We start from the raw sequence: 25678 nt of genomic DNA on the forward strand, positions 1-25678 counted from the left end.
ATCCAGTTTATAATGGCAGTAAGACGGGAAGAGAGAGATTGAGGTGTAGGTCAGAGGTGAAGGAAGAGAAGGAGAGGAAAAGTTGGGTGTCAGTGTAGAAATGGTGGGAAATCCCGAAGGAAGAGATGATAGGGGCAAGGAGTGAAGTGTAAAGGGAAAATAAGAAGGGTCCAAGAACATTATTGCAAAGGATTACTACATTTATCACATACAAACACTGGAGGTGAAAGGAGTGGGGGTTGGGGAGTCCGGATTGCTGCCCAAAATCACATAATGTCATACAAGTGCTGAAACGATGCTCTAAATCTGTGGTACTATTTCACCACAATCATTGGAGTCGTAAGCACTACGTTGAACATCCCTGCAACCATTTATGGCACAGCAAGCACCAGGCACACAATGTGCACTTTACACCCACCATTGGTGAGTGATAATTCATTCTTGGCATGTACGACATGGTGTCCTATGCATATGTGGAGCGTAACCTTTTATGCCTGGATTCTAGCCTGAAACTTGAATTGCTACACTGAAATAATGCCCCTGATTATAATCCATATGTCAATACAAAGTTTGATTTCACCCTAAATCGCACCTCGCCTTACCAGTTCTTTTGGCATAATGTTTGCACAACATAATGGTGTTAAGTTTGTTTTTAAGCACTCACAAATTTGACATATAATCAACAAACAAAAATCCTAAGTGATATGCCCAGGATCAAACAGTTTTGGTCAAATTGTTGGGGCTCTTCCTAGGTTTCATAATATAGACAGTGGGTCTTTTTGCTGTCTTTTTTTAATGCATTGACTAAAAACGTATTTGAAAGATTTTAATCTCGGCCTCTTCACGTTGGGCAATACTTTAACAAAGTGAATCTAAGTTTTTCATGTAGCTGGTGCTGTGGAGCAATCCCAAGGTGACAAAATACGATGCCTTAATATCTGTAGATAGTGAGAGTGGCGCCTATTTAATATGGTACAACTGTAGGGCTTTCATTCATATTTGCGAAGTAGACAAGGAAAATAGTCTACCTGGTTGTGCATATGTACACGTCTAGCTGCTGTTTATTATTCCTATGGCACATGTATATTTTTGTTTACTTGGGAATACTACAGAATACCATCATGTTACATGTGCTGCTCTGTCTCACTAGGTAAATATATGTTGAGGATAGGGTGACACATTTACTTGTAGAGCAAGCAGTGCTAATAACAGGCGGATTCCATGGGAATCCATTTTACACCTGCATGAGAAAGTAAAAACATGCAGGTCGCAGTAGGAATGCACGGCAGGAATGTTAATTCCATGTTGTGCTTCTTCTGCACTTTCAAATGGCTGTAAAATGCACAGGAGTGTGAAAGTAAGCTGTAAATGGCTAACAATGTGCTTGTATGCCTTACTTTTGCACTTTGTGGCATAGAAAATTATCCCTATTAATAAAACGTTGACAACTGGCCAAGGATGGCGACGTCACTAGAAGTTCTGGTCCTGAGATTACCAAGAAGTGAGCTGGGTGTTAAACCCCTGAGAGTGTGAGATTGAAGCAAGAAACATGTTTGGTGCTATGCCTCCTGAGACCGTTAGCTAGATTAGAAAAACCTGGAACATAATATGTATAAACTAGTGTAAGGTATCAAGAGTAAGACTCGGACACAGTGGCATGTTGGGTATTGCTTAAAGACGTTTATTTATCAAAAAGAATAGGAGGGTTGGGGAAATTCCTAGCTATACCTACCTCTAAGAGGGGTTTCCCTGCCTCATCAAAACTAAGCAACATCTGTGTCAGGCTATTCAATAAAATTGTCTCCTCGCCCTTTGTCCAAAGCCTAAACTGACCCTACATTCTAAACTTAATATAATATGCACCATGGGATTCACTTCAGCTGTCAATTGTAGTTTTTCTTCCAAGTTCCAAAACACAAAGGGTTTTAACATGTAGAAAGGAAAATAATAACAAAGTTCCACCAGGAAAGGGGTTTTCCCTTCCCATAGATTTCTTCTGGTAATCAAAAAGTCACTTGTGGTTCACATTCACTTTCTCAGTATTTCCATTGGGTTAAAGGTTCCTCTTGAAACTCCTGGTATACTCCCTTTACCATGATATTTATGACTTTCTCATTTATACTCCAAAAAGGGATATGCTTCCTTCCTTCAATACTTGTTTACAATTTTACGTTTCCAAGTTTACTTTGCTTTCCACTCCTGGTGTACTCCCCTGCCAGGATGTTGCTTTTTCACTCGATTCAAGTCTGCTTTCTTTCTCACTCCTTGTTTACTCTCCTCCCAGGATAGCACTGTTTCATAAATGCAGGTTCACTTTCTTTCTCATTCCTGTGTGAAAGTCCAACTTCACCGTTTGCCCGGTTCACTAACCTGCCAAGGCTTTTGTCCTCTGATTCTTTATTTTATGCACAATATTATATTTATCCAATATTGGGTTGCTAACCCAATTTTACTGAACTCTGTAACACTCAAGTTTTGGGGATACTGCCTCCCTTTCACCATTATTCGCATTCACATTATCATGGGTCGCAGACCCTTTCTCGGTATTATTTGCAAAGATACCAATTTCCTCAAAGGCCTTGCTTTGCCTTCCTTGCAAAACTTGTATAACACAGCATTCACCTGCAAGTGTTCCGTTAACCCTTTCCACTTCCCTGGTGTTTACCCGACGTTTTTCGTGTTTTTCGCATTTGTGTTTCTCCATTTTCTCTGGTTCGCTGACTCAGTGTGCGTCCTGTCAACCGAGCATCTCTCGCTTTCCCTCTTACTGCAGCATACTGCTCCTTCTGCTGTTAGCATTTGAGCTTTGGGCTTCTTTCACTCTGCTTTTACCGCATGCCTCTCATGTCAACCACAATTGTTCTCCTTTCGTTTTGCTCGCATTCAGCATTCTCCTCAACGGCATCACCAGTCAGTAACTCACTTGGTTTCTGCCTCTTTCTCCCTGATCTGTGGCAGATTTAAACTTCCCAGCCTTGCCAACCAATTTCCATTGACTAGACCGCTGTGTTGGTTTACCAGTCTTAGTCATCTTCATTGCTCTGTCGCTCTTCTTCGTCCCAGTAACAGCCTCTTTCTCAATCTGCCTTCCTCTACTCTCCCTCTGCAACTAATCCAGAACAGGACTGTGAGACTGATCCTTGGCCTCAAGCCCAGGGACCGTATCTCTCCAACCCTGAAATCTCTCCACTGGCTCCCAGTGGCTGCAAGGATCAAGTTCGAGGCCCTCGGCATCATCCACAAGGCTTTGGGGCCGGGGCCCGCAATACATTCAACACTCTTCCTAAATACCTTCTTTCTCGAGTACTTTGATCTGCTGCCTCCAACTCTCTGATGGTCATGCGCTTCTCCAGGCAGAGAGTAGGGGGTAGATCACTTTCCTCTGCAGATGCCCCCCTCTGGAACAGCCTCCCTGCCCCTCTCAAACTTAAGCCAGATCACCTGAAGTTCTGGAAGCAGCTCAAAACCTTCCTGTTCTCCTCTGCTTTCTCTCCCTCCCCTGCTAACCTACCGGTCTGCTGCACTGACTTGTTGCTTGGTTACCCTGAGTCTCACTGGGTACCAGGCTCCTCTTTGACCAGTCTCCCCCACACTGCCTCCGGCATGTCGCGGAGTAGGGGCTGTAACTGTAACCTCTACAGTCCCCCGCCTCCTTGCACTTACCCAGAGCCACGCTGCCCTGGCTGCACTTACTCAGAGCAATGCTGCACTGATTGCACTTTCCCCTTCCCTCCTTCTTGCACTTCCCTGTTCCCTTCCCCTGCACTTTGCATTACTGCACTTTCACGATCTGAATGACACAAGGCCTAGTAAGATCGTTTGTCTTTTCCTCCCTCCATACCCTCTCTTGTCTTGTTGTGCCTAGAAATGCATGTGTACAGGCGCGTTATAAATGACTTAAAGGCATACTCTAGTAAAAATTTTTATTTCAAAAATAGATAGGCCACATTAAAAAAAAATACTAGCATCCTCCGTTTTAAAACTTCCTATGTAAAATTCTGAGCTATTCAAGCTCAAAATTCGAAAAAGCAAGCACAGGGGCGCCGCCATTTTGTGAAATGGAGGCCCTCCTCTGCTGGCTTTTGCTTTTGCGGCACTAATGAAGGAAAAGCCAGCCAGCTGTAGTAAACAAAGTCTACCGCTGGGTGGCTTTCCCTTCATTGGTGCCGGGACTCGGAGGACGCGGACCGGAGACCAGAGCACGAAAGCTGCAGCTGAATCTCGGTAAGTGCTATTTATTTTTTTTACAAAAAATAAGCACTAGCTGTGGTTTTTTTTCTAAGTTTTCCGGGCTGGAGGAGAAAACTTAGAAATAAAACCGCAGCTTTAAAAAAGTATTTATGTTTGCGGTCGCTTTTGAAGCGACCGCAAACATAAATACAATGTTATTGTGTTGGAAAACGCTGCGGTTTTTCATTCCAAGTTTCTCAGGCTCCTCCGGCTCGGAGGAGCCTGAGAAACTTGGAAAGAAAAACCGCAGCGTTTTCCAACACAACCGCGTGTGTTTCTGCCTGCTGTGGATATCACTTTGGGTCTCAAAAGACCCAAAGTGAAAGCCACAGCAGGCAGCAACACACGCGGTTGTGTTTACATGCCGCGTAGTGTTTCTACCTGCAGTGGATTTCCCATTTGGGGCTCTCGGGCTCCCCGTGGGGAGCCCGAGAGCCCCAAATGGGAAATGCTACGTTGTCTGCCTGAATCTTCTTTTCCATTTGGGGCTCTCGGGCTCCCGAGAGCCCCAAATGGAAAAGCAGATTCAGGCAGACACAACGCGGTTGTTTTCCGCAATGCCGCGTTGTCTGCCTGAATCTGCTTTTCCATTTGGGGCTCTCGGGCTCCCCGTGGGGAGCCCGAGAGCCCCAAATGGGAAATGCTACATTGTCTGCTTGAATCTTCTTTTCCATTTGGGACTCTGGGGCTCCGGGGACAATACAATCGCTTCAAAAGCGACCGTAAACATAAATACAACGTTTTTAAAGCTGCAGTTTTATTTCTAAGTTTTCCGGGCTCCTCCAGCCCGGAGAACTTAGAAAAAAACCGCAGCTAGTGCTTATTTTTTGTAAAAATAAATAAATAGCACTTACCGAGATTCAGCTGCAGCTTTCCTGCTCTGGTCTCCGGTCCACGTCCTCCGAGTCCCGGCACTAATGAAGGGAAAGCCACCCAGCGGTAGACTTTATTTACTACAGCTGGCTGGCTTTTCCTTCATTAGTGCCGCAAAAGCCAGCACAGGAGGGCCTCCATTTCACAAAATGGCGACGCCCTTGTGCTTGCTTTTGAGCTTAAATATCTCAAAATTTTACATAGGAAGTTTTAAAACGGAGGATGCTAGTATTTTTTTTTAATGTGGGCTATCTATTTTTGAAATAAAAATTTTTACTAGAGTATGCCTTTAACATATCATATTTATTAGTACAAAAAGGAGGAGGGGCAGACACTGTGATTGACTGGGAATACCTATATTAAGCTCTTCTTAATATTCCTGCAGCGTACGGCTGTAGGAATACCTATATTAAGGGAATACTCATTAAGCAGTACCTTGTAAACCTGTTATCTTTTGTTGGTTGGCGATTATCCCTTATGCTATTTAGTGTTTTATTTTAGAGAGAGTCATGTTTCAAATAAGATGCTGTAGGTATCTCCGTGGCGGTCTGGTTCAACATGGCCGCCACCATCTCCCGATCACACTGAACCACTCAATAGATGCTGTAAATAAAAGGGCTCATTAGTGGCTGTAATTTTTCAAAAGACATCTATCTCCGCAGAATCATAATTCTGAGCCTACACCTTTGGTTTTAAGGTGGGTAACGCTTCCACGCACATACAACTTCATGAGATCTTTGATAAACCTGCCAACCCCCAAAGTAATTTCTATATCTTTATGAACTGTGATTTTAAAATTGCATTTTAATCGCTAGTTAAGACAGAGCTTTATATAGATTGTAAATGCAGAAAATATGCTATGGGAAAATTTTGATGAATATACCAGTGTAGTGTCTATCAAGGAAAAGTAGTATCCTATGGAATCAAAAGCATTAGTTATGCATTGTTGCATAAAAGACTGATGCCATCAGATTGATAAACAAAATGTTGAACTTAGTATGAGTGTGGTGCAGATTAGAAAGCTGTTTACACTAACATTGTTAACTTGGTGATCTCTTGCTATAGAGACACATACTGGATTTAGTGTAAGGGCGTAAGCGAGGTCCGATATGCACAGATAACCTCTTGATGGCAACATTCCATTCTGTATGACCTTGTGAATGGACTGATTGATATTTTATTTATATCGCGCTCATACACATGTGTTTCAGAGCGCGACAAGGCAAAGGCAGGGTTACGGGAGAAATAAACCAACGATCTTACTAGGCCCAGTGACATTGAGAAGGTGCAAGTGCTTGGGAGAGGGTGCAGGCAAATGTTCAAGGGAGGGGGGGAGAAGTGGAAAGTGCAGAGCAAGTGGAGAGCAGAAATAAATACTGATAAGTACATGATAAAACAGCAAATGCAGAAAAACAGTAGTGCATCCAGCAAGTGCTAAGTTAAGGGAAGCAGACAGGGTAGGTCTGGTAAGTGCAAAGGACGAAGAGGGGGGACTGTGTGGGTACAGATAAAGACCCCAGTGCAATGGCCGGGAGGCAGTGCAGGAGGGTTGAAAAGATAGCAGGAGCCTGGGCCCAATGGACAGGGGCTGGCCAGGTGCACTATGCCAAAGAGACCAGAATCAGCGGAGGAGAGGGGGGGCGAAAGCAGAAGCAAAGAGGATGGTCTTAAGGTGCTTCCGGAACCGGAGGTGGTTCTCCTCAAGTTTAAGGATTGTAGGGAGGCTGTTCCAGACCAGAAGGAGGCCCCAGCCGAAGAAAGAGATCGCCCCCCCAGCTCGTTTCTTAGAAAAACGACTGACCCTGAGGGAATTGGAGGTAGAGGAGCGGAGTGCTCGAGAGGGGAGGTATTTGCAGAGGGATAGCTGAAGGTATTTTGGACCCAGGCCCCAGTAAGCCTTATGGATAATGCAGAGGATTTTGAATTTAATCCTTGAATCCACAGGGAGCCAATGAAGAGATTTCAAGGCTGGAGAGATACGATCCCAGGGCTTAAGGCCAAGGACAAATCTCGCAGTCCTGTTCTGAATTAGTTGCAGAGGGTGGAGAATAGAGGAAGGTAGATTTAGAAAGAGGCTGTTACCGTAGTCCAACCTAGAGAGAACCAGAGCTTGGGATACCATGAGCTTCTGGGGGAAGGAGAGGAAAGGTAGAGTACCTTTGAGGAGGTGCAGTAGGAAGTTTGACTTTTTTGAGACCTCAGAGATGTGGGTGGAGGAGAGGGTGGAGTCAAAGATGACCCCGAGGTTCTTAGCCACACAGGTGGAGGTGGGAGGAGGGCCCAGAGATGCAGGCCACAGAGAGGGGAAAGGATGGTGAAGGTGTGCCGATGAGGAGGATCTCCGTTTTACTGGCATTCAGACAAAGATCGTTGGCGGCACACCAATCTTAAATGGCAGTTAGGCTTTCAGAGATAAGAGAGGGACAAGAGGTGGCCGAGGGCAGCCTGAAAATTAGCTGAGTTTCCGCATAGCACTGGAAATTTGAGCAGAAAATGGCAATGCAGTGGGCGAGAGTTGCCAGGTATTGGTTGAAAAGCCAGGGTGAGAGGTTAGACCCCTGAGGGACATCACAGGTAGAGAGGAAGATAGATGATGGGAAGGACCCAAGTTGAACCTGGGAGTGTCGGTCAGAGAGGAAAGAGGTCAGCCAAGCCAGAGCCTGATCTGTGATACCCAGGTTATCACGGAGACGGTTGAGCAAGATGGTATGGTTGACTGTGTCAAAGGCAGAAGAGAGATCAAGAAGGATGAGGACAGAGGGAATGTTCGAGTCAAGGTTGGAGAGCAGATGTTCACAGATGTTCAGGAGAGCAGTTTCCCTGCTTCTGGCTGCTCTGAAGCCAGACTGGTGGTCGTGGAGACAGCCAACAGAATCTGAGTGAAGGTTAAGCTGGGAGATGGCCAGCTTTTCCAGGAGTTTGCCCAGAAAGGGGATGATGGAAATTGGGCGATAGTGGGATTGGAAGGATCTGCTGTGGGTTTCGTGAGAAGAGGATGCACAAGGGAGTGCTTCAGCGAGGAGGGGAAGGATCCGGAGGGAAAGGAGAGGTTGCAGACGTCGGCATGGGCCGGAGCGATGGTGTCAATATGGTCCTTGATGGTTTTGGAGGAACAGGGGTGAACCTGTTTGATGAGGCTTTTATAGATCGGACTTGTCTAGCGACCTCATCAGGGGAGAAAAGAGGAAAGGACGAGGAGGTGGGTAGGGGGGTGTCTGAAGGAGTGTCAGAAAGTACAGATGAAGAGGGGGCGGAGGGAATAGGGAGGAGAGAGTGGATAGGATGTCTTGGGTTTTTGAGATAAAGTGAGAGGCATGGGCATTGCAGAGAGCCTGGGAGGCAATAGGGGGGTTGCGCCTCCAGTTCTAGTCCCTCCCTCTCCCCTAGCTGTGGTAGGGTAGTAACAGCCAGGTATTCCTCAATTTCTTGAGTGGTTGCTCCTGGGGCCTCGGCATACAGGGCATGGTAATAATTGACAAAGGCCTGGGTGATATCCTCCCCCTCTGTTAGGTCTTTCCCTGTTCCATCTTTCACTGCCTGCGCCCACCTCGCTCCCCCCCTCCCTTCTCTCCGGCCAATGTCCGCATCCTTCCACTTTTGTCCCTCAGGACGTAGATTCTTGCACGTCTTGCCAGATGTGCTGCTCGGACTTCATCCGTCGCTATTGCCTTTAATTCCCCAACCACCTCAGCGAGTGCCCTCCTGTTTACAACTGTTGGTGCCTGTACATGGAGCCGTTTCGGTCTCCTCTACTTCTTCCTCATTTCCCCCTCATGTTAGCCTGCCATTTCCTCTCGAGGCTCCCTAACACCGTTTGAGCTGTCCCTCTAAGCAATGCTTTGTATGCCTCCCAAGTCGTGGATCGACTTCTACTGATCCAGCCTTCAGTATTTCTTGGTACCATCTAGAAGGGCTTTGCTCACCGCATCATTTGCCAAGTGATATGCATTGAACCTCCATTGTCCTATGCCTGCTCTGGCTTTCCCTTCCAATACTTTTTGTAATGGGACATGGTCTGACTATTCCCTGGGCAACTATTGCGCACCTTCACCCGGCCTGACACCATGCAGGGTAGCAGCATATAGTCGAGTCGGGATTGAGAATCAAGGGCCCCAGATTAGTATGAGAAGTGCGCCTGTTCGGGTTGGAGGTCTCTCGATACATCCCGTATTCTGGATGCTGAGAGAAAGGACGCTAACCTTGTGCTGCCCCCTCCCCCAGGCGTCGGGCCCCTTGGGATCGTCGGTCGATATTCCGATACAAGACTTAGTTGAAGTCCCCTTCCACGATGGTAATCTCTGCTCCCTGAGTTACCAGTAGGGACTGAATGTCAGCTAAAAGTTCAGCCTGGTTTGGTCGGTGGTGCGTAGACGCTGACTATTAGCACCGATTCCCCCCCAAAGTTCCCCAGAAATCCCAAGATATCTCCCACTATCATCCCTTGTTACCTTGGTGACCTAAAAGGGTAGAGATGTGTGTATTAATATTTCAACTTCCTGTGATCCCCAGTGGTAGACTGCATGTTCCTCCACATTGAACTGCCCTCTCCCCAGGAAACGGCACATTGAGCCTAATGGGTGAGGATAATCTCCGCCTTATTGTCCTTAATATAGCGCCTAACCGAACCCCTTTTAATTGTATCTAGCATACTGTTCACATTCCATGTCATGAAGTGTATTGCTTTACGTCCCATTACCCTCTCTTCCTATATCATCTATTCCCCCGATACCGGGGTCCCAGAGCTCGTTACACGTCTTCACTAATTGATGGATTCCCTCCTGCATAGTGCATTTCAAACCATGCTCGCCCAATCCCCCTTTTTACAGAGGCACTTGAATATTCGTGCACTACAGGATTTATCTCTTAGCGCCTTAAACATGCCGTGGTCTCTCCGTTACTTAAGAAACTTGACTCGGTAGTGGTTGAAAACTATCGTCCAATCTCTCTCCTTCCTGCTATGGCTAAGCATTTAGAATCCATTATCGCCCCTCAGCTTTCGTCCTACTTTGAGGCCAATCACATTCTTCACCCTCTCCAGGCCGGCTTTCGCCCAGGTATGGGCACGAAATCGGTGATGATTGCACTTCATGACGATACTGCGATGTTACAGGACTGCGGAGAGACGAATATTCTCATTTTACTCGATCTCTCTGCGGCCTTTGGCACCATTGACCACCAGACTCTTGCGATGCCTTTCGGATGCTGGCGCTTCGGGTGTCCCTTTGAAATGGTTTTCGTCTTTCCTTTCTGATCGCACTTAGGTGGTCCCCCCCCCCCCTTGCCTCCCCTCCCATGGTGATTAATTGCAGAGTTCCGCAATGCTCTGCGCTCTCCCCATTGCTTTTTAATCTATACATGGTCGCACTGGCCAACTCGTCTCTTGCTTTAGTGTGCATTTTTTTACATATGCCGACACCCAGATTCTCTAACATCTTAATGCCCCCAAGGAAAGTCTCCCCCCCCCCCAGATGCTGAGAAACTGTCTCTCAGCAGTGGGGGTGTGGATGAGCGAAATATGGCTTAAGTTAAATGGGGAGAAGACTGAGGTACTGGTGGTTGGCCAGGCTTCCGCTAGCCCCTGCTGAACCTTAGACTACTGGCTAGTATGTCTTGGTCCCTGCCCGAAACCTTCTGCTGTAGTCCAGAGCCTTGTTATTAAGATCATGGCCTCTGGCTCCAGAGAAGTGCAAATCTCTTCGTTTTGCCAGACTGGCTTTGCCAAATTGAAAATCTTGAAGAATGTTCTTCCCTTCCTCCCTAATGAGGCTACGGCCAAAATGTTGACTGCCTCCATCATGGGGTCAATAGATTACTGCAACGATATCTATCTTGGTCAGCCAGAGGCACTTCTAGATCCTTCAGAATGCAGCAGCTAGGCTTGCCCTTAACGCTCCCATTCCTATGATCTCCCTCATTGGCTGCCCTTTAAGAGCCGGGTGAACTTTAAGATTTTATGCATGGTTCACTGTCCAATTCCCTCTGCTGGAGCGGAATCCCTTCAAGCCAAGCTCTCTCTTTACCGACCTAAGAGATCTCTCTGCTCATCCAACCAGTTTGGGTTATCTGTCCCCAGCTTCCGACATGGCCGTGCGTGAGCCAGAGCTTTTTCTGTGCTGGCTCTGTCTTTGTGGAATGAACCTTCCTTTTCATATAAGAAACATTCACGTCCTCTCCATCTTTTGCAAACAGCTCAAAACACTGTTGTTTTAAATGTGGGATGCTGCCTTTTCCTCTCTGGTTTTTCAGGGCCTTGATGCTATCAGGTCTTTGTTGCGCTTTATAAATAATTATACAGGGGCGTGTCTAGGTAGCACACCATGTTTCTGTGCTTCCTTTGAGCTCTGCTGCAAGGTGCTCAAGCCACGCAATTTTAATCTTAAAATGGAAAATTCCTGCCTGATTTCCTACATCACCGGCGCATGAGGAGACACTGATGCAGCGGATAAATTTGTGGAGAAAATCGCACCACATGAAGCCCGTTATTCGACTTTGAACACAAGCTTCGGCGGCAACCGGGAAGAAAATGGCGGCGAGCGCCATCCGAGGAGAGCTCTGAGCGAGGGGGTCGCTGACAATGCCGCCCGTGGGCCGGAACGCTCCCATCTCGAGAACTCGGGGACACAACACACCGGGGGCTTCCTACTGCCTCCGCTGGGATCTTCACGGGAGCGCAGCAGCCCGGCGGGACCAGGACATTTCTCAGACGGTGAGCCCAGCAGAGGGGGAGGGCCGTCGCCGCAGACGGAGACTGCTTGCGGCCTACCTGGGAGCAGGGCGGTCCTCCCATTGAGGCGGCCAGAGTGGGAGAGCCGGGACTGCGGAGTCCTGGGCGGGCCGGAGCGAGCCAGGGGGTTCTGCTCTGCCGGGGCTGCGGTGCACAGTCGCCCTTGGGAGCCCACTCAGGGCAGCGCAAAGGATAAACGCTGGGCCCGAGGGACCCGGCAGATCGGCCCTCCCCCTGAATCAGCCAGATCTGGAGCGATAGAGCAGCGGAGTCTTGGGCGAGCCAGACCGGGTGGGGGCTCTGCCCTGCTTGGGTCCGCCGCACGGCGCCGCCCCTGGGAGCCCGCTCGGGGCGGTGCACATGACACACGCCGAGCCCTGAGGAATGCCTGTTCGGGGATGGAGACACGGGGCCCTCGGATCCTTGCTCCCAGAGTCGGAGCCGGTTGGCGAGGTGCGGGGGCGCCATGAGTGTATCCCCGACCCGCGCGGCACGCCTAACACCTGTGAGCTGAAAACTACCGGGAGCAGCATTACTGAACCCTGGCGAACGCAATATCGCTCCGTGGGGGAAGATGGGACCCCTCTCACATTGAGCGAACAGTGACACTGCAGCAACAACAAGGGGCCTTCCAAACCTCCCAAGGCACCGGAACAAAACTCCTGCAGAAATGTAGAAAGATTTACCCTGTCTGCTCACTCTATATCAAAACAGCAGAAGTTGGTCTTGCACACCTGGCGCCCCATGTTCCTCCAGTTGCATTGGGATCCGACGTAAAAGATCGCAGCAGCCATCCCAAGGAATGCCCAAAACAGGGATAAAAAAAGAAGGGACCCGGCATACAGGCTGACCTGGCACCGCAACCTGTGGACCCACTACCCACACGCACGATTACGGCTGAGATCCACCCAGTGCCGTCTCCAAACCTGGCCCAAAACATGGCGATGTCCAAGGAGGAATTGGAGCGAAAGCTCTGATCATTCAAACAAGACATTACCCAAGAGATTAAAGAAGAGATCAAAACTTCCAAAGACTCTTTGGCCCAGTCCCTTGCAGAACTTACTTCCCACCTCGGCGGGATTGAATCCAGGGTTAACGACCTGGAAAACGCAGTATGCGAACAATCCCATAACAACGAGGCTCTAACAGAAAGGGTGTAGATCATTGAGGAGCAGTTAGACATATGGGCAAAGCAGGCGACTTGGAAAACAGGTCGAGACGGAATAATGTACGCCTCCGAGGCGTCCCCTGACAGATCCCTGATCAAGGTTTAACCGAATATGTGGAGACATTGTTCAGATCCCTGCTTGAACTCTCGCCAAATGAAGACCTACAACTAGACAGAACCCACCGAGTATATTCCTCTGCCCAGCTTAAAAGGAACCCGACACCAGACGTGCTCACTCGAGTACACTTTTTTTCGCCAGAAAGAAGCGATCATGGCGGCAGCCAGGGCCTCGGATACTATACATTTCCAAGGCGCGAAGGTCCAACTCCTCCAAGACCTGGCCCCCTACATGCTAGCATGCAGACGGCGTCTACAAAAGGTAACCTCCTGGCTGAGAACCCAGAAAGTCTGCTATCGCTGGGATTTCCTTGTAAGTTGATCTTTGACTTCCAAAGCCAACACAACGTGATCTCCTCCGAAGAAGAAGCGAGAGCCTTGATGTTAGAAGCACCGGATAACGAAGAATTGAATCAACATGCTCAGAGTATAGATGGGCCCACTCCACACTCCTTGCCGAAAACTGGAAGAGGGAAAATTCGGAGGCGACACAGATCCGCGACGAACCTGCACCATGAACCTGGCCCAGAGAAGGTAATCTCTATCCCCAAGGGGACAGCAGCTCTTAAACCGGGAGAACATGAAGATTGGGCAGCCACCTGATCTGTTTGTACTGCACTTAAAGATCTGTTTTGGGAGGACGCGGTCAACCCGAGGGTCTCCACTGCGCCACTGACAGTTCTTGGTCAAAATGGACCCCATGTGGCCAACTTGAGGTTCTCGAACCTCTGAAGATGTTGTTTCGTCTCCCTCGGTGGATGTTCCCAGGGGCACCCTATCCTCAAACTCGAGTTGAGGGATTGGGGAGAAAATGGTCTGTCCTGACATAAATTTGTAAATTACACAGCTCAATACCGCTACTGAATGCTTTGTTTGGCTGTACTTAGGGGCGTTGGAAATTTCCACATAATCGCTTGGGCGCCTGCGTGGATGGCGCCCGATATACTTCACACTTGGTTAAAGTTAACTCTGGGTGTGGGAATAGTACATTCTGAGATGGAAACAATTTGGTTATTTGGTTTTGTCTGTCATCACTTTGATTATTATTTTTTTTTTAGTTTAACCAGAAGCTGTTTAGTTGGTATTACTACCTCTTTCACCAAGGACCTTCTACGGGTCACAGTACAATGACTCTCTGGCTGTATACCTTGCCCCTGGCCTCTCCGGGGTAGGCTACTTGAAGAGAAGGCTTATGCGACTGGAATATAGCAACCCCGAGTTATAGATGTATTTCCCTTAATGTTCAAGGCCTGAACTCCCCCCCCCCCTTCCCCCCACCCCTGAAATGGAAAGCACTCTTCCACAGATTAGGGTCCTTAGACGCATCATTTTTATTTCTTCAGGAGACTCATTTGCAGCCGGAAGATGAATTCCGCCTTAATGATAGGCTTTACCCCACGAAATTCTTTGCCTCAAGTGGACTGAAAAAACGAGGGGTTGCCATCCTGGTGCGCAAGGGGATTTAACTTAAAACCCTAGGGGTGATGCGAGATGAGGGGGGGAGATTTCTGTTGGTGAACGCCTTGCTGGATGGTCGCAAAATCACACTGGTCTCTATATATGCCCCCAACACTAAACAAGATCTGTTTTTTATGAAACTGTCGAAAGCCTTACTTGAACATGCAGAGGGGGAAGTGATCATGGGCGGGGATTTTAATGCGGTGGTTAACCACCTGGTTGATGAGACCCTTCCGCCAACACTCAATGACAGGAATAACTTCAGAGCCCTTACCTCCCTGCTTAAAGAACACTCCCTGATTGAAGTGTGGAGGTACTGTCATCAAAATGAGAGGGAGTATACCTACTTTTCAGCTGTCCATGGGGGTTTCTCCAGACTGGATATGTTCTTTAAATGAGACTCGCTCATCCGGGAGGTGGAGGAAGTGTATATCCTCCCGGAGGCGCTTGCAGACCACTCTCCAGTTCTATTAATTATAGCCCCCTCCCAAAACACCCCCCAAACCCCCCCCCCAGACGAGACCTACTTGGAGAAGACCCAGTGATCTGTGCTCACATTAGGGACTCCATGAACCTATACTTCAGTGAGAACGACACCGAGGATGTGAGCTGGAGCATGGTCTGGGACGCAGGTAAAGCGGTGATCAGGGTGCACTTTATAGAGCAAGCCGCACTACGGGGAACGGTGAGGTGATTACTTCAGGAACAGCTGGAGGGGGAATCCCGAGGAGGCACATAAAAAGAAACACTCACTGTGTTCTTTAAGGGACCTGCGAATGGCTAAAAAAGCGCTTGAGGCACACCACATGGGGAAGGCGGCCTACTGCAATGATGCGTACTAAACAATTTTTCTACACAAAGGGAAACAAGGCTAACAAATTGCTAGCAGCTAAACTGGGGAAACAGACACAACAGAATAGGATAGACCTCCTGCGGGATAAACGAGGAAAGGGCACCAACTCTGAAGAGGGGAAATGTCTTATTGTTGAGGAATTTTTCAGGGAACAGGCAGCCCCGCATAGAGGAGACTCACAGTCCACTAAAGACTTGATAAACACGGCAACCTTACCGCAATTAGAAGCAAAAGATTACGTGAAATACCCAATCATACAGCCGCTCTCTGAAATCCCAATCTGGGTTTTATGTTAGTTGAAATTTTACTAAATGCAGTTAGTGTGACCATTACAGCTGATTCATGAAAAAATTCAAAGTCGTTGTAGTTTTCAAAGTCGGTTTTATCCATCAAACCAAAGTCTTTTTAGGAAAGAAATCACGAATAATCACTAATATTGTTCTTAGTGAGGAAGGATTTGCCACAAGTCACTCTATCTGTAGACTTATATTGTGCCAATGCATTTCGGAATAGAACAATTCCTTCATCAGGGCAAGTCTAATCTCTTTAAACATAACATATGCATAAAATTGTGCCAGCCATTAGGGTCCATATATAATCAATCCCATATTCAAAAAAGGACATGTACGTGTAAACATAAACATGAACAGTCATCATTCACATGGTTAAATAAAATGATTAAATAAAATAACATAACCCAAATGGTTAAAAAATGTGAAAGATTGCACATACCCAGAAGTATCGTGTGCAGAATCAGAAGGCAGGAAACAATGGAAACCTTACCGCAATTGCCACATTTGTGTTATGGGACTGTGGTGGGAGCAGGATGGGCGGGAGCTCTGGGATAGTGGTGGGAGCAGGGTGGGGAGAGCCCAGGTTCTGTACTGGGAGTAGGGTGCAGTGACGGCACGCAAAAGTTCATCTGGCACTTTTGGGGTGGCCTGGCCTGCCCAAATTTTGCTCAGGGGGCCCAGGCCAAATAAGTTTGAAGACCACTGATCTAGATGCAACGCAGGCCAGAGTTCACGACCCCATCAAGTCACAAGGAGGTTTCAGTGGGCAGGTTGCTCAGAGGTGCTGAGCTCCAGTACAAGAGTACAGTGGTCGGTGGCTGAGCAGGCGCTGGCTCCAAGGGGCTGCACAATCATCAGAGATCCAGGGCGCTCTGGTGAGCCTGGGGTGAGCAAGTAGTGGAGGTGCGCATTGGAGCTTCGGTACGTGCAGTGGTGAGTGCTCGCAGAGGCTAGCTGCGAGACTCGTGCAGCAGTGAGGCCTGAAGCAATTTCATTGTTGGGGTCGGAATTCGCTGCAAGCGCACTATTAAGGTCAGGACTGGCAGCATTTGCACATACATTAAATGTCTTGCATGGGATAGTAGAGCCATTGTTGTCGGGGGCAAATGCAGCTTACCTTGCTTTTCCGGCTTGGCGAACTGATGGCTGTTGCTTAGGATATGCCGTGGCGTGCTTTTGTGTCACGTCGTGGTGCGTACGGAGAGCTGCAGAGAGGTGTGCAGGCCTTGAAAACCGTCCGACTGACATCCGGCAATCATTTTTCTCCATTTTCGGCATTTCGAAACTGCTCATCTCAAAGGATGCAGCTTTAGCTGTATTCTATGACAAGACTGGAGGCGAGCATTATGCTTCATCTTCCCTTTATTCTACTCTTCACAGCAGTTCAACAAACACAATAAAAACTCTTGAAAAGTGACAAAGGTGACCAACAACAGAACGTTTCTTCTAAAACTACAAAGTCCATGAACTCCTGTAGTCCAGGCTCCTTCCGACAACCACAACCCACTTCCTGTACATGGGCTCCTCCTCTTCTTTTACTGCTCTTCAAGCAGATAAGTGCCTCATTTTTTCCTCTACGTGTGTTTATGGAGATTGACTGGAGAGAGTGATTATTGGGATAGAGAGGAGCTTTGCCATTGCAGGGCTGTGCTCTTATAAGCGAGCAGAGGTTGTTTCGGCCTTTACAGGCAGGGTTCGGAGTGCGAGCGTGCGTCGCGACGCGGCAGGCTCGGTAGGTGTTTTACGTTGGGCGGCGACCTCGTCGCTGGAGCCCACAGGTGAGTAGCGTTCCCGCGGGGACGCGGTGAAAGAGGCTCGTGAGGCGGCGACCCCGAGTCGCATTACCGGCTCGGTGGGGGTGCGGTCGGCCTCGCGAGCAGCGCAGAGCTCATCGCGGCTCGCGCTACGGCCCCCCCCTCCTTTGGAGGGGTGGAGCCGGCATACGCGGGCGCGGGAAGCGCCGATCTCAGGGAGCCCCCACCCGCGAGTGGGCGGTCCTACGTTCGGAGGACGAGCGAATAGCGCTCCCGCGAGCGAGCCCCCACCCGCGGGTGGGAGGAGCCTATAGCGAGTTCGGCCGGGCGCAGAAGCCCAACTTCATTCGGCGACATTAAGGAACGAAAAAGCTCCGAGAGTAAGAGACTACAGCTTCAGCTGTAATTTATCACGCGATCCCTCGGTCGCGACGCTGCAGAACGTCAGCTGAGAGAGATCAGCTGGAGGAAAGGGGCCGTGAGAAGCCCTCTACAGAGGAAGGCAGCGCAGGAAGCGAGGCGTCTCGCAGCTGGCCAGAAGGCAAGTAGGGTCGGTGCAGCCACGAACATAAAGTGTATTATCAGATAGCAGTGCATCTGAGGGAGCAGGGGCGTGCTAAGACACCTGTGGCAGGTATTTTAGGCACAGAGCACTACAGCATAATGTCGGAATTCGAGTGGAGCGAGGAGGAACAGAATGAGGACCTCGCTGCCAGCTTCAAGAAAGTGCTCGGTACCTCCCTAGTGGATGCAGTGGCGGAAGGGGTCAGACCCCTACAGATGAGACTGGAGTCATTGGAAGCATGGCTATCCCAACCCAGTACAAGCACCAAGACCTGGAAAAGCACGCCCGCAGAACCCTCGGAAGAGGGGAGTAAGGGGAGTAAGACAGCCCTTAAGAGAAAATTCTCTGACGACCCCCGGGGCTCTTTGGAAGGGGCAGAAGACAAGGCCCCAGAGGTGGTTGACGCGTTCGGAAAGTTGAAGGAAGCTTATTTGCAGCGTCAATCAGTGCCGCACCTCTTGACCCCATCTCCAGGGGATGAAAAAGCTGGAGAAGACCCTAGCTCGGAAGAAGAGCTGGTAGAGGATCAGACCTCGCAGGGAGACGAGGAGGTCGCGGAAGACGACTGGGCCATCCCAAGCGGGGGAAAGAAGGCGCGAAAAGAGAACCATCTCCTGGACCCCCAGGACGATATGTTCGACCCAGACAGTATCCGCAATCCAAGATCCTCGGAATGGCAGCCATGTCCCCGGGTGACACAATATATGGCAGCAAGGTTGCGCAAAGCGCTAGACAAGGAAGTAAGACAGCGCCTTCGGGCTGAGTGTCCACGCCCAGACCTTCCGGGAAAGGTAGCTGAGGCCCCCGAACTCGACCCTAAGATGTTAACCTTTGTGTCGAAATCAGTCAAGGACCCGCGCAAGGGCATCGATAGATCCTGGAGAAGCTGCCAGGAAAAAGTTTTGGACCTAGCCGGCCCGCTGGCGAAGATTATGGATCTCGCAGAGAGGGCAAAGGATACCGGGGAAGAAGTGGACCCTGAAGCCCTCGCCGGTTGGGCCCAGAGGGCAGTCTGCCTTCTTGGGAACGCTAACAGCGCCATTGCATCAGAGCGGCGAAGAGGTCTCCTTCTGAAGATTGACCCTAAGCTTAGTGATTTAGCTTCTTATGAAGCGGGAGAAGGAGCTCAAGGTCTCTTGTTTGGTGAGACATTTGGGAAGGAGATGGGACGCTTTGTCGGAACGTATGCGTCCTTGGAGAAGGCCCAGGCATCGATCCGCAGGATCTTCCCGAGTAGAGTTTTTGGTGGGACCGGCCGTTTCAGGGGTCGAGCAGCCGGTCGCAGCCAAGGGGGAAGAAGATCCCATACATCCAGAGCCCAGTACTGGGAGAACAAGGGCCAGGACACCTTTTTCCAATCCAGAGGGAGGTTCCCGAGAGGACGCAGATCTAGAGGATCAGGGCGAGGCCAAGGTTTTACACCAGGTGAGAGCGAAGGCGTACCCCCCCGTAGGGGGGAGGACGCGAAGGTTTTTGGTAAATTGGCGCGCACTTTCAAGCGATTCCTGGGTATTGCAGACCGTCAGAGGTTTGCTCCTAGATTTTGTAGAAGACCCAGTACAGGCCAGCAGGCCGCGGAGGCAGAAGCTAGTGCTAGCAGAGCAAGCATGCTTAGACAGCGAGTTAGCGCAACTAGTGCGCAAGCAAGCGATAGAGAAATGCGAGGCAGCGCCAAGGTTTGTGAGCAACATGTTCCTAGTACGCAGGAAGGAGAAAGTGCGGCCAGTTATAAACCTCAAAGAACTCAACGGATGGATTGTATACCGACATTTCAAGATGGAGGGTATCCATCAGTTAAGAGACTCCCTGAGAGAGGGAGACTGGTTGACGCGTCTCGACTTGAAGGACGCATACCTGACAATCCCAATTCTCGAGGAGTACAGGCCATTCCTAGCTTTTCACTGGCAGGGGCAGTTCTGGCAATTCAAGACGATGCCATTCGGTCTTGCATCAGCGCCTTGGGCTTTCACGAAGCTGATGAAGCCGGTAGCGGCGGCAATCGGAGAGAAGGGAGTGAGGATGATCATTTATCTGGACGACCTTTTACTCTCTTAGCAGAGGATCAGGCAGTGCTGGTTTACCAGACACAGTGGGTGCAGGACCTTCTAGGGTCACTAGGATTTCTGGTGAATACAGAGAAGTCCGACACCACGCCAGCACAGAGGTTAGATTTCCTAGGGTTCGTGATAGATACCAGGAAAGCGACTCTAGAACTTCCTCCTCGGAAGATGAAAGATATCAAGAGAGAGATCAGAGCATGCTTGGAAAAGCAGCAAGTATCGCTCAGGACTTTGGCGCGGATAGTGGGGCTGCTAGCTGCATCTATCCAGGCCATATTTCCGGGCCCGTTGCATTACAGAGCGCTGCAGCGGTTGAAGATCAGACACCTTCAGCAAGGGTTGAAGTATCATCAGTTGGTACCCCTAGACTCGGAATCCATTATGGAACTAGAATGGTGGTTGAGGAATATGGACGCCTGGAATGGGCGTGCCATATTCGGAGACAGACCAGATCTGATCATAGAATCGGATGCCAGCCGGAAGGGCTGGGGAGCCAGATGCGGGTCTTTACAGACCGGAGGCAAGTGGAGCGAAGAGGAGCTACGCCTCCATATAAACTGCCTGGAGCTCCTGGCGGGGTCGTTTGCGATCAAGGCATTCACGAGAGGACAGTGAAATCTTGTGTCCTATTGAAGATGGACAACATATCGGCGGTACGGTATATCAACCACCTAGGGGGGACAAGGTCCAAGATGTTAGCAGAGCTAGCAAAGGATTTGTGGCATTTCTGCCTAGAATCGAAGACGTCAGTGACGGCAGAATATCTACCAGGCGCCCTGAATGCAGTGGCGGACTGGAACTCGCGGTATCTGACAGACTCCAGCGACTGGAGACTAGATCCGATAGTCTTTCGAGAATTGAACGCGAGATGGGGCCCGGTGCACATAGACCTATTTGCCTCCCGGCTCAACACCCAGACAAGGAATTACTTCAGCTGGAGATTAGACCCAGAGGCACAAGGAACAGATGCCTTCCTGCAGGAGGGGTCAGGGGGCACACACTACGCTTTCCCTCCTTTTGTTATGCTGGACAGAGTTCTAGCGAAATGTCGGAGGGAGAAGGCAGAGCTAGTGATAGTTGTGCCCGGGTGGAAGTCCCAGGTATGGTTTCCGACGCTCATGGAGTTAGTGTCGGACGTACCCAGGGTGCTACCAGACGGAGAACGACTACTCACGGACCCAGTTGGGTCATCTCATCCTCTGAGAGTGAGAGGGACTCTCCCGTTAGTCGCATGCAGGATATCAGGAGACGCTGGGCACTGCCAGGAATTCCGAAGCAAGTTGCGGAGCTTATCGCTGAATCCTGGGCGCCATCCACTAGGAGGAGCTATGACGCAGCTTGGACTAGGTGGTCCAGCTGGTGTAAGAACAGAGGTGTTCATCCCATTTCAGCGCCTGTAGTGGAAATTTTGAACTTCTTAGCGCATTTGTTACAGGACGGAAGAGCTTTCCGTACTATAGGAGTATACAGATCGGCCATCTCAGCAGGCCATTTGCCAATTGAAGGAGGTCCGGCAGGAGAACACCCCGCAGTAGTAAGGCTCATTAGAGGAGCAAAGTTTAAAGTGCCACCGGAGCCCAGATATAGCTCGACGTGGGACGTAGCGTTAGTCTTACGATTACTAGCGGATTGGCCATCAGATAGGTACCTCTCACTCAAGCAGTTATCGGGCAAACTGGCTATGCTATTGTGCTTGGTATCCTGTAAACGGGTGTCGGACGTGAGAGCATTGGAGGTGTCCAGGAGGTCGTTCGGGCCAGAGGGAGTGACTTTTTCGATAGGGAAGAGAACTAAGACAGGGACCACGTCGGTACATTATCCCTATTTTCCAAGTAATGGGAAATGGTGCGTTGCACGTTGCATTAAGGAATACGAGAGCAGGACGGCGGAATACAGAGCAGTAGGTACCACGCAGCTGCTGATAGCTTGTAGGAAGCCTTTTCACGCAGTAACTGCTGCAACTATCGCGAGATGGGTCAAAGAGATTATGCAGGCCGCGGGAGTGAATGTGAGCATGTATGGAGCGCATTCTGTGAGAGGAGCAATGGCCTCGAGAGCCTTAAGGGCTGGTGTATCCTTAAGAGAAATAATGTTGGCAGTCGACTGGTCGTGTGAACGCACGTTCAAAGAGTTTTATTTTAAACCAACAGAGAATGTAGCAGTTACGGTGTTGGGAGAGCTTTGAACAAGCATAATGCTCGCCTCCAGTCTTGTCATAGAATGTAGATTACCCCTGCTAGCTGCGCAGGGAGTATTAATTCTATTAAAGACTAGGAGGCGAGCATTAAATTCCCACCCGAGTATTGTGCTGTCGATTTACATTTGTATTGTTCTTATATTAGTAAATTCAGCACGTAGTCACCACCCTAAAGACTTCTATTTGTTTTGATTATTAGGGGAAGACCAGAAGAGTAACTGAAGACGAGGGAGTCTAGAAGGCCGAGTTCGGCGGTTGAGTTGTCAAGTTGATGGAGGCTTCGCGCCGTTAGCGAGGAACAGTTATGAGTTATATGGACATTCAGAGCAAGTAAAAGCAGAGGAGGAGCCCATGTACAGGAAGTGGGTTGTGGCTGTCGGAAGGAGCCTGGACTACAGGAGTTCATGGACTTTGTAGTTTTAGAAGAAAAGTTCTGTTGTTGGTCACCTTTGTCACTTTTCAAGAGTTTTTATTGTGTTTGTTGAACTGCTGTGAAGAGTAGAATAAAGGGAAGATGAAGCATAATGCTCGCCTCCTAGTCTTTAATAGAATTAATACTCCCTGCGCAGCTAGCAGGGGTAATCTACATTCTCCATGTTGCTCCTATCCTGGGGCTGGCAAGGTTGGCCCATGGGGAGTGTGGCTCGAAGAGAGGTGTGCAGGCCTTAAGCTCGTTGTTTTGCTAGCTGCTCAACTTTCGTTGGATACTGTCTACAATGCTGTTTTGTTATCACAAGCAGAGCGCGTGCCTTACTTCTCTACCTGCACATCCAACGGGACATTTTAATTGCAGACAATAATATCCTTAACTGATAAGAAATACAACTAATTTCAAGATAAACTGGCTTAGTAATCATTCAGCAGGCGGGTTACCATTCATTGCAAGTTATAAAAGGATTTATGATCAGAAAACCTAAAGCCAAAGTCCTACACTGTAGGTGTCTGCAGCTAGCAGTTCCAAAAAGGCTCGTTGAAATGATAGGCATTTATAGAGTTGTTGTCAAGGGCAGGAAACTATGGGAGTGCCTGGTCTCTGGTTCAGATGCATTCTGTCTGTATGTGAGCCGACTTGTTTGCAATTAAAACTGTGATGTTCTGAAAATAAATGCCAAAGTCAGCTAGTGGCTATTGCTAGACTTGCATTTGCCAGACAATATCCTGTATGAGTGATTTCCCTTCTCTCTGTAAATGCTATGGTTATTGTACTAAACCAAAAAGGTCAGACTAGGAATATGGTTTTCATCTGCTTAGAATACCTTCCTGTGTATATTGAGTTAAATGGTGTCAGAAACTTGATTTATTTTTGTTTAAAGAACATTGTAGTTATATGCGTGGAGAGTCAACATGCGTTCTATTTAAATGGATAGAACCATTTCATTGGGTATTAACATCCTGACGGAAATGTTTGTTTGTCTTAGTATTTATGGAGTTTTTGTTCTGTCAAAAGAGTGTACTCTTACGTCCCGTTTCTTTTCCTTGTTGCCTATTGGGTGTCTGTCCTATCGGGAAAGCACCGGAGCCGATTGTACAGGTAAGACCTTCAAATTTGAATTTGAGTGCAGAAGCACGTATGTTCTCATGGCGTATTCGCCATACCCTCGTGTTCTGCACCCGGCAATGCGCTCCTTCCTTTTTGGGTTTTTGAGTATTCGGAGATGATGATACGTGAGAAGAGACGCAAAACTTGTGTGCGTTTGGTTATTTACCTATCCATTGACTACCATGGCCTTTCTAATCCCTCTGGCCATTCCCACCCATTACCTGCCTCTCCCCACTCAAAATAAAATACCCTTGGGATCTCTTTATTCTGGTGCTATGAGCAGTAAAGTCAATCTTTTGCCTGCCAATATTCTTTCTAAACAGACTGCTGAGAGTTAATGGGTGAATTGCACTTGATTGACTGAACAGCACTGAAGTCCTGTAAAAAAACAAGCACTGACGAAGCCAACAGTTTTGGCTTTTGTATAGGTATTAGCAGGCACTATTATCATATGGGCAGGTAATCGCAGCAATTACTAGCCATTGCCATCACATGACCGAGTAGTACCATAATGGCACTGTGTGGAAAAAGCCTATCCCATGCCTACACAAATGCCAAACATGGTGCCAATGCTTGTTCTCAATAGATTAGATTGGAGTCCTGTGTAGAAGATGTTTGTTTTGATTTCTTTATTTTCTTTCCGCTTGTCCTTTTTTAAAAATTCAGTTTTCTTTTTTCTTATCGATACCCGCCACCTTTCCTACATGTTTGCTTCCCACCGGTTTCTTCCCCTGTTGGTCCTACGCCACCAATGTTTGGCACATGATCCCCATTCGCTCTGTCAAGAGTGCCTAGGACCTGATTTATGCTGGGACCAGTGTGCAGCCTGTGACTCCCTCTCGCACTGGGCTCTGATGAAGTGTTTCCCAATATGGGAGGAGATATTCAACTCCCTGCCTCCACATCGTCGGCAAGTCGAAAATTAAATGGGTTTTCAGCCCTCATTTTTTCCGAGGGCTAAGGCACGCCACCAACTGCTTTCCAGGGGTTCCAGCATCTAGGAGGAATCCTAGCGGTCCTCCAATGGTTCAGCACCATGCCACCGGGGCTCATCCCAAGCCTCTCTGACCTTTTACCGTTGGTGACACAGAGGGTCCTATGGGCCCTTGTACTGATGGAGACACAGAGAATTCTTTGTGATCATTCATAAGTGGTTACACTGGAGTTTCTTCAGGGCCTCGTGCCCTCTCGGCCTGAGTTGACTCATTAAAATCAAGAGACTATTAGGGCTTCCCACCCTTAGAGCCCACTGCCTTTACTCGAGTCCACTCTCGGGTCTTTCTTGCTATTAACTGGTCCGGCCCTGAGGAAGTGGAAGGAAGAAGGATCTCCTCATGCTCCAAGGGTGCAACAGTCCCTCCAAAACAAGATGACAGGTTGCGCTAAGCGGTCATCCAGCATAATTTCTTTTTTTAAGATTTGTTTTTTTAGTATTGGTTTTTGGACAACAGACCATTTCCTTTTGGACATTCACGATTGACTGATGAGCACCTTAGTTAGAAATATAGGCAGGGAACACCCTTAGAGATGGGGAGAGTTAGGCATTATCCTTTACTCGTTTGTCAATCATGTCCTCACAGACTCTGTGTCCTCCTTCTGACTCCCCACGGCCCCTAATAATCCCTTATACACATCAACTGTCAAATGTCCTAATCTGGAGTTACTGCACTGGGTGCTCCTCTTGATTTCCACCGCACCCAGTTGTATATGCCTCTCAGCAACCTGATTTTTGTGGTCGGTTCGGTGAGTGGACTTGAACGGATTGATTTTTCCAGTAAAACGATCTTCCTATGCATTGTTTTACACTTCAATGTGGGGGAGATTGGCTTTTATGAGATGATTCCAT

The 25678-nt window shown here is 48.7% G+C and overlaps 1 protein-coding gene across 5 annotated transcripts in view; it reads left to right on the plus strand.

Annotated features, from left to right (window-relative positions):
* The window catches only part of LOC138566485 (cyclin-dependent kinase 17-like), a 1557968-nt gene that overhangs the window by 235932 nt on the left and 1296358 nt on the right, over positions 1-25678 (plus strand). Inside the window, exon 1 of one of the 5 annotated variants that reach the window (XM_069643852.1) lies at positions 23804-23823. The exons of the other annotated variants lie outside the window; for them this stretch is intronic. The gene's annotated coding sequence lies outside the window, so the exon portion shown is untranslated. Of the gene's footprint in view, positions 1-23803; positions 23824-25678 lie in introns of those variants that run through there. 5 annotated transcript variants of the gene reach the window in all.

The sequence above is a fragment of the Ambystoma mexicanum genome, chromosome 2p, assembly GCF_040938575.1.
Source record: "Ambystoma mexicanum isolate Mex_15411 chromosome 2p, UKY_AmexF1_1, whole genome shotgun sequence".
NCBI lineage: Eukaryota > Metazoa > Chordata > Amphibia > Caudata > Ambystomatidae > Ambystoma > Ambystoma mexicanum.